This window comes from Pseudophryne corroboree, unplaced genomic scaffold (genome assembly GCF_028390025.1).
Source record: "Pseudophryne corroboree isolate aPseCor3 unplaced genomic scaffold, aPseCor3.hap2 scaffold_579, whole genome shotgun sequence".
Taxonomy (NCBI): Eukaryota; Metazoa; Chordata; class Amphibia; order Anura; family Myobatrachidae; genus Pseudophryne; species Pseudophryne corroboree.
Genome location: NW_026970178.1, coordinates 373,605 through 380,991, shown reverse-complemented (window position 1 = coordinate 380,991; position 7,387 = coordinate 373,605). Strand labels below are relative to the sequence as shown.

The 7,387-nt window shown below is 45.4% G+C and overlaps 2 pseudogenes; one reads left to right on the top strand and one right to left on the bottom strand.

Moving 5' to 3' along the window:
* Nucleotides 1-4,826: 4,826 nt before the first annotated feature.
* Nucleotides 4,827-4,945, bottom strand: LOC135034152 (5S ribosomal RNA; annotated as a pseudogene).
* Nucleotides 4,946-6,924: 1,979 nt separating this feature from the next.
* LOC135034143 (5S ribosomal RNA) lies at nucleotides 6,925-7,043 on the top strand (annotated as a pseudogene).
* Nucleotides 7,044-7,387: the final 344 nt, after the last annotated feature.

Sequence of the window (7,387 nt, the reverse complement as noted above, 5' to 3'; positions counted from 1 at the left end):
TGCCTGACCTACCAATTTACCGATAACCCTTTACTTCCCCCTTTAAATTAGGCAATAGTACCAAAAACCTAAAAAACACACAACTCCCCCCCTCCCCCTGGTGTTGACGTCACATGCAGCTGCTGCAACCCAGACAGCGATGGGTAGCTCCCTGACAGCGCGCAGGAGCTATGCTGGGAGGGAGCTACTCTTCTGGTGCAAAAGCATCACCGCCGTGCAATGCTTTTGTACCTGTGCGGGGGGGAGGGGAGCCAGTCATGTGGGGCGTCCCCCCACGTCTGTGAAAGTCATCGTAATGTACTAAATTTAGCACAGCACATCTACGATCAAGTCTGAATTACCCCCACAGACCTCTCTGTTGGGCTTCCATTTGTAAACTGTGCCCAAGGTAAGACATTTTGGATCAAAAGGTCTGCAATTAGCTGCGGGTAGCAGGCAGCCTCCTTCTGAATGGTGACACTCTTCACCTACTTTCCAAGCCGGCACTTTACACACAAATGCCATCATAAAAAGGATGTAATTATTTTCATTTTTGAAGTTCTCTTCTAATGAGAAGCTTTTTCCTGCGGCATGTCTGTTTCATGTAATGCTACCATCTGAATTGTGCAGCAGTGTGGCATCAGCGATAAGACGCTGGCATTTTTACATTCAGCCAGCTCTAATTTGGAACCAGGGGGACGTGGCAGTGTCCAGCCCCCCATGAGCTTACACTCTAATGCTACGTGAAGCACGATCAGGGGAATATACATGTAATTAGTAATTGCCCAGCCTGCTCAAGGTTTAGCGTCTTGGAAATCATTTCCAGTGTATTATGTCATATTCGAAGAGCACCAAACGGCAGCTGTCATTAAATACATTTTACTAGTGCAGCCTCCTCCGGAATGACTGGAGTGTGCGGTGTCTAGAGTTAATATAAAACCCACTTTAATACTGCAAAAACAACTTACCGCTTATTATTATACTCCAAAACAAACAAAGTTTGCCTAAACACACTCGCAGACGCACAATCCATGCTCAAGCATCAATGAAAACAGCTCTCCACATCAATGACGCATTCACAATCACCCAATAGCAAGCGATTTGCTGCTAGCAGAGGCGGTCAGCAGAATGTGCTATTTGCATCTAACTACAATTAGTAGTTTCTCAGGTGCAAATGGAAATTTTTCCCTGGTCTACATGTAATTTGATTAACAGAATTAAGACCTCATTCAGTAAGGATTGCAAATTCTAATTTCTTTACGCACGCTGGGGTCCGCCCATCGCAGGACAAAGCCGTCCTGCATGCGGAACGCCGCCTCCCCCCCTCTTTGTTAGCAGAAATTAAGGTTGCTTCCTGCCGGTGCAGCTTAGCTGCGCCCGTAGGAGGCCCGCCGCCATCTTACTGATCACGGCGGCTGCGTGTGACGTCACGCAGCCGCCACGATCACGCCCACGCTCCACCGTTTCAACAACGCCGCTACCGTTTGCCCGTCTCCGCAACACTCTGTCTAGGAAACGGAGCGTTGCCGCCCCCACCCCCGCCTCCTTGACAAGCAGGGGTGTTCGCATTTTCTGCGGCAAAATGTTCCAATAATACATATATATCTGATGTTACACTCTATTATATAATTTAATACAAAATGATGCTAAACATGTTTTGTCTATGTGTTGTATGAATATGTTGTATATGTCTTTGTGGCTTCTCTGTGCGAATGCGTATGCTACCGTATATGCGCAAAACGCACGAACAGATACCCATCTGTTTGGAGTTTGTATGTGGTGTGTATGTAATATTTTTGACTTCGACAAAACACACACACTAGGGTTCATTTTTTTTCGGGAGCCAATTAACATACCAGGTTTTTTTTGGAGTGTGGGAGGAAACCCACGCAATTGCGGGAAGAATATACAAACTCCACACAGTTAGGGCCATGGTGAGAATAGTTGATGTTAAAACAGCCCTATCACGCCCATCTATGTGCAGGCAGGTGTAAGTGTCTGCATTTGTGTACAAGCAATAGCTGCAGGAGCAGTGCGAATACAAGCAGAACATGCTAACCCAACTCCCACAGTGCCCTCTGTGTACCATCTATGCCACAGTGCCCTCTGTGTACCGTCTATGCCACAGTGCCCTCTGCGTACCGTCTATGCCACAGTGCCCTCTGTGTACCATCTATGCCACAGTGCCCTCTGTGTACCGTCTAGGCCACAGTGCCCTCTGTGTACCGTCTATGCCACAGTGCCCTCTGTGTACCGTCTATGCCACAGTGCCCTCTGTGTACCGTCTATGCCACAGTGCCCTCTGTGTACCGTCTATGCCACAGTGCCCTCTGTGTCCTGTCTATGCCACAGTGCCCTCTGTGTACCATCTATGCCACAGTGCCCTCTGCGTACCGTCTATGTCTATGCCATAGTGCCCTCTGTGTACCGTCTATGCCACAGTGCCCTCTGTGTACCGTCTATGCCAGGGTGCCCTTTATGTACCATCTATGCCAGGGTGCCCTTTGTACTGTCTATGCCACAGTGCCCTTTGTGTACCGTCTATGCCATAGTGCCCTCTGTGTACCGTCTATGCCACAGTGCCCTCTGTGTACCGTCTATGCCACAGTGCCCTGTGTACCGTCTATGCCACAGTGCCCTCTGTGTACTGTCTATGCCACAGTGCCCTCTGTGTACCATCTATGCCACAGTGCCCTCTGTGTACCATCTATGCCAGTGCCCTCTGTGTACCATCTATGCCACAGTGCCCTCTGTGTCCTGTCTATGCCACAGTGCCCTCTGTGTACCGTCTATGCCACAGTGCCCTCTGTGTACCGTCTATGCCAGGGTGCCCTTTATGTACCGTCTATGCCAGGGTGCCCTGTGTACTGTCTATGCCACAGTGCCCTCTGTGTACCGTCTATGTCAGGGTGCCCTCTGTGTACCATCTATGCCACAGTGCCCTCTGTGTACCATCTATGCCACAGTGCCCTCTGTGTACCGTCTATGCCACAGTGCCCTGTGTACCGTCTATGCCACAGTGCCCTCTGTGTACTGTCTATGCCACAGTGCCCTCTGTGTACCATCTATGCCACAGTGCCCTCTGTGTACCGTCTATGCCACAGTGCCCTCTGTGTACCATCTATGCCACAGTGCCCTCTGTGTCCTGTCTATGCCACAGTGCCCTCTGTGTACCGTCTATGCCACAGTGCCCTCTGTGTACCGTCTATGCCAGGGTGCCCTTTATGTACCGTCTATGCCAGGGTGCCCTGTGTACTGTCTATGCCACAGTGCCCTCTGTGTACCGTCTATGTCAGGGTGCCCTCTGTGTACCATCTATGCCACAGTGCCCTCTGTGTACCATCTATGCCACAGTGCCCTGTGTACCGTCTATGCCACAGTGCCCTCTGTGTACCATCTATGCCACAGTGCCCTCTGTGTACCATCTATGCCACAGTGCCCTCTGTGTACTGTCTATGCCACAGTGCCCTCTGTGTACCATCTATGCCACAGTGCCCTCTGTGTACTGTCTATGCCACAGTGCCCTCTGTGTACCGTCTATGCCACAGTGCCCTCTGTGTACCGTCTATGCCAGGGTGCCCTTTATGTACCATCTATGCCAGGATGCCCTGTGTACTGTCTATGCCACAGTGCCCTTTGTGTACCGTCTATGTCAGGGTGCCCTCTGTGTACCATCTATGCCACAGTGCCCTCTGTGTAACGTCTATGCCACAGTGCCCTCTGTGTACAGTCTATGCCATAGTGCCCTCTGTGTACCGTCTATGCCAGGGTGCCCTCTGTGTACTGTCTATTCCACAGTGCCCTGTGTATACCGTCTATGCCACAGTGCCCTCTGTGTACCATCTATGCCACAGTGCCCTCTGTGTACTGTCTATGCCACAGTGCCCTCTGTGTACCGTCTATGCCAGGGTGCCCTCTGCGTACTGTCTATGCCACAGTGCCCTCTGTGTACCGTCTATGCCTCGGTGGATCTGTGAGTCAAGGACTTTTGCATACACGAATAACTAATATCCTTAATGTGTAGCATGGAGTACATTATATAAAACATATATATTTGCACCGAATGGCTCGTTTATTACAAACACAAAACAAAAAAACTACTTAACAGTAAATGGCCCCCAACCAAACACTGTGTTATGGCATAAAAATGTGTCACGGTAAAGTTGCTTCTCTTACCTGTTGCCTGATATACACACCATACATCGGGAAACAGGTAAGTGAAGCAACTTTACTGTGACACTTGAGTCCTTCCCACACACACACTTAATGTTCTCTGATGACTTCCTGTAGGTAAAGAGGAAAATACAGAAGACTCTTGTGTGGGTGCACTCTTTTTTTATGTATATGTTAATATGAAGATATTAAGACATAACTTTTATTTTTAATTATTCTAAGAAAAAATCCACACTTGTGTTATCCACCACAATTAATTCTGTATTGCTACATACAATTATGATTCAGCCCACCAGCTTCTCTGAAAGATGCCATATCTGTTGATGTGACTGATCAAACTGTACAGGTTGGGGTGTGTATAGGCCACAACCAGTGTTACAATCTTTAAAGAAAATTGGAAATGTTCTGGTTAGTCTATATTGGTAGACTCCAGGAGGGATGTAGACACTATTGCTCTACATCCTGTTCCTATCCAACCAGCACAAGCTCTGCTTGTATTAATAGGACCTCAGAGGGTCAATGTACCAAGATGTTAGGAGGAGTATAGATCCTTATTGGTATTGGACCAATTGAATCTATGACATATCAAAAGAGACGGTACGGAAGGTGAGCAAAAGAAATGATTGAAGGAGAAAGTGGTGATCCTGCTGTTGGTTTAGAGTCGAGAAGGTCACGAATTACAACACCGGGTATTCTCTGGGGGTCACCCTCACAGATACTGACCCAGCCCACCACCGTTTTGCTTCCAAGATCGGACGAGATCGGGCTCTGTCAGTGGGGTATGGTAGTAATTTCTCGGGCCTCCTTGTGGCCAACTCACCAATGAGAGTGCACCTGAATTGAGGGAGGGGAAAAAAGGTTTAGGGTGAGGGAGACAGAAATAATGGGCGGATCTGCTGTCTATGTTAGGCACAGGATAAACCTGTGGATCATGGATGAGAGTCCGCAGATGTATAAGGAGGAAAGGGAGGAAAGGAACAAAGAGAGAGAGGGGGAAGAGAGAAGAGGAGACTGAGTGAAAAGATGATGACAGATATCCTCTGGTATCAAATACAGAATTATCAAAATTGTCAGCAACTAGGTATAGGTCAGATTGACTGGCAATACATTCCGTGGTCACTTTGATTCAGAACAATATATAGATATCAAATTGGTATCACAACCAGAATGTCATCAAAAATTATATATGAATAAGAATAATTAAACATAGGCCAGATTAACTGGCAATACTGTGTATATTCCGTGATCACTCTGTTTGGAAAAATAAGTATTTATATTCTCCTCAGTGCTATTATTCTATATAGACCAGCATACACATAACAGTAATATTGTTGGTAATTCTGTTGAGTATAGTGGTTTTGATGCTGGGATTTAAAGAAAGCAAAAAGTAATAATGCCGAAGAAAAGAAGGAAAAACAACATTTTTAGAAGAAAAAAACAGAAAAAAAGAAATATTGAGAATTTCCTTTAAATGGTTATTCTGGGTATGACAATCATAGTCCAGATCCCTGGACTGCCCTGCTCAGGGCCAAGAAAAAAAATATATATAAAAGGTAATAACAATAACAAATCATCACGTATTGCTGAATTGCTGTGTAGGTATAGAAATTCCCAGAAAATTGATAGAAAAAGTGTACCGGTCCCTGCCCAGGTCCCTGGGTCAGTTACTAAATAACAGGATGCAATATGTACTCCTCAGGTCCTTAGTTCATGTTGAAATTATTCATACAGGAATACTGGAATAGGTCATGCTGGAACTAGGATAGGACATGCTGGAATACGGGGGTCCAGCATGTCCTATCCTAGTTCCAGCATGACCTATTCCAGTATTCCTGTATGAATAATTTCAACATGAACTAAGGACCTGAGGAGTACATATTGCATCCTGTTATTTAGTAACTGACCCAGGGACCTGGGCAGGGACCGGTACACTTTTTCTATCAATTTTCTGGGAATTTCTATACCTACACAGCAATTCAGCAATACGTGATGATTTGTTATTTTTATTACCTTTTATATATATTTTATTCTTGGCCCTGAGCAGGGCAGTCCAAGGATCTGGACTATGATTGTCATACCCAGAATAACCATTTAAAGGAAATTCTCAATATTTCTTTTTTTCTGTTTTTTTTCTTCTAAAAATGTTGTTTTTCCTTCTTTTCTTCGGCATTATTACTTTTTGCTCTCTTTAAATCCCAGCATCAAAACCACTATACTCAACAGAATTACCAACAATATTACTGTTATGTTTATGCTGGTCTATATAGAATAATAGCACTTAGGAGAATACAAATACTTATTTTTCCAAACAGAGTGATCACGGAATATACACAGTATTGCCAGTTAATCTGGCCTATGTTCAAATTATTCTTATTCATATATATTTTTTTGATGACATTCTGGTTGTGATACCAATTTGATATCTATATATTGTTCTGAATCAAAGTGACCACGGAATGTATTGCCAGTCAATCTGACCTATACCTAGTTGCTGACAATTTTGATAATTCTGTATTTGATACCAGAGGATATCTGTCATCATCTTTTCACTCAGTCTCCTCTTCTCTCTTCCCCCTCTCTCTCTTTGTTCCTTTCCTCCCTTTCCTCCTTATACATCTGCGGACTCTCATCCATGATCCACAGGTTTATCCTGTGCCTAACATAGACAGCAGATCCGCCAATTATTTCTGTCTCCCTCACCCTAAACCTTTTTTCCCCTCCCTCAATTCAGGTGCACTCTCATTGGTGAGTCGGCCACAAGGAGGCCCGAGAAATTACTACCATACCCCACTGACAGAGCCCGATCTCGTCCGATCTTGGAAGCAAAACGGTGGTGGGCTGGGTCAGTATCTGTGAGGGTGACCCCCAGAGAATACCCGGTGTTGTAATTCGTGACCTTCTCGACTCTAAACCAACAGCAGGATCACCACTTTCTCCTTCAATCATTTCTTTTGCTCACCTTCCGTACCGTCTCTTTTGATATGTCATAGATTCAATTGGTCCAATACCAATAAGGATCTATACTCCTCCTAACATCTTGGTACATTGACCCTCTGAGGTCCTATTAATACATGCAGAGCTTGTGCTGGTTGGATAGGAACAGGATGTAGAGCAATAGTGTCTACATCCCTCCTGGAGTCTACCAATATAGACTAACCAGAACATTTCCAATTTTCTTTAAAGATTGTAACACTGGTTGTGGCCTATACACACCCCAACCTGTACAGTTTGATCA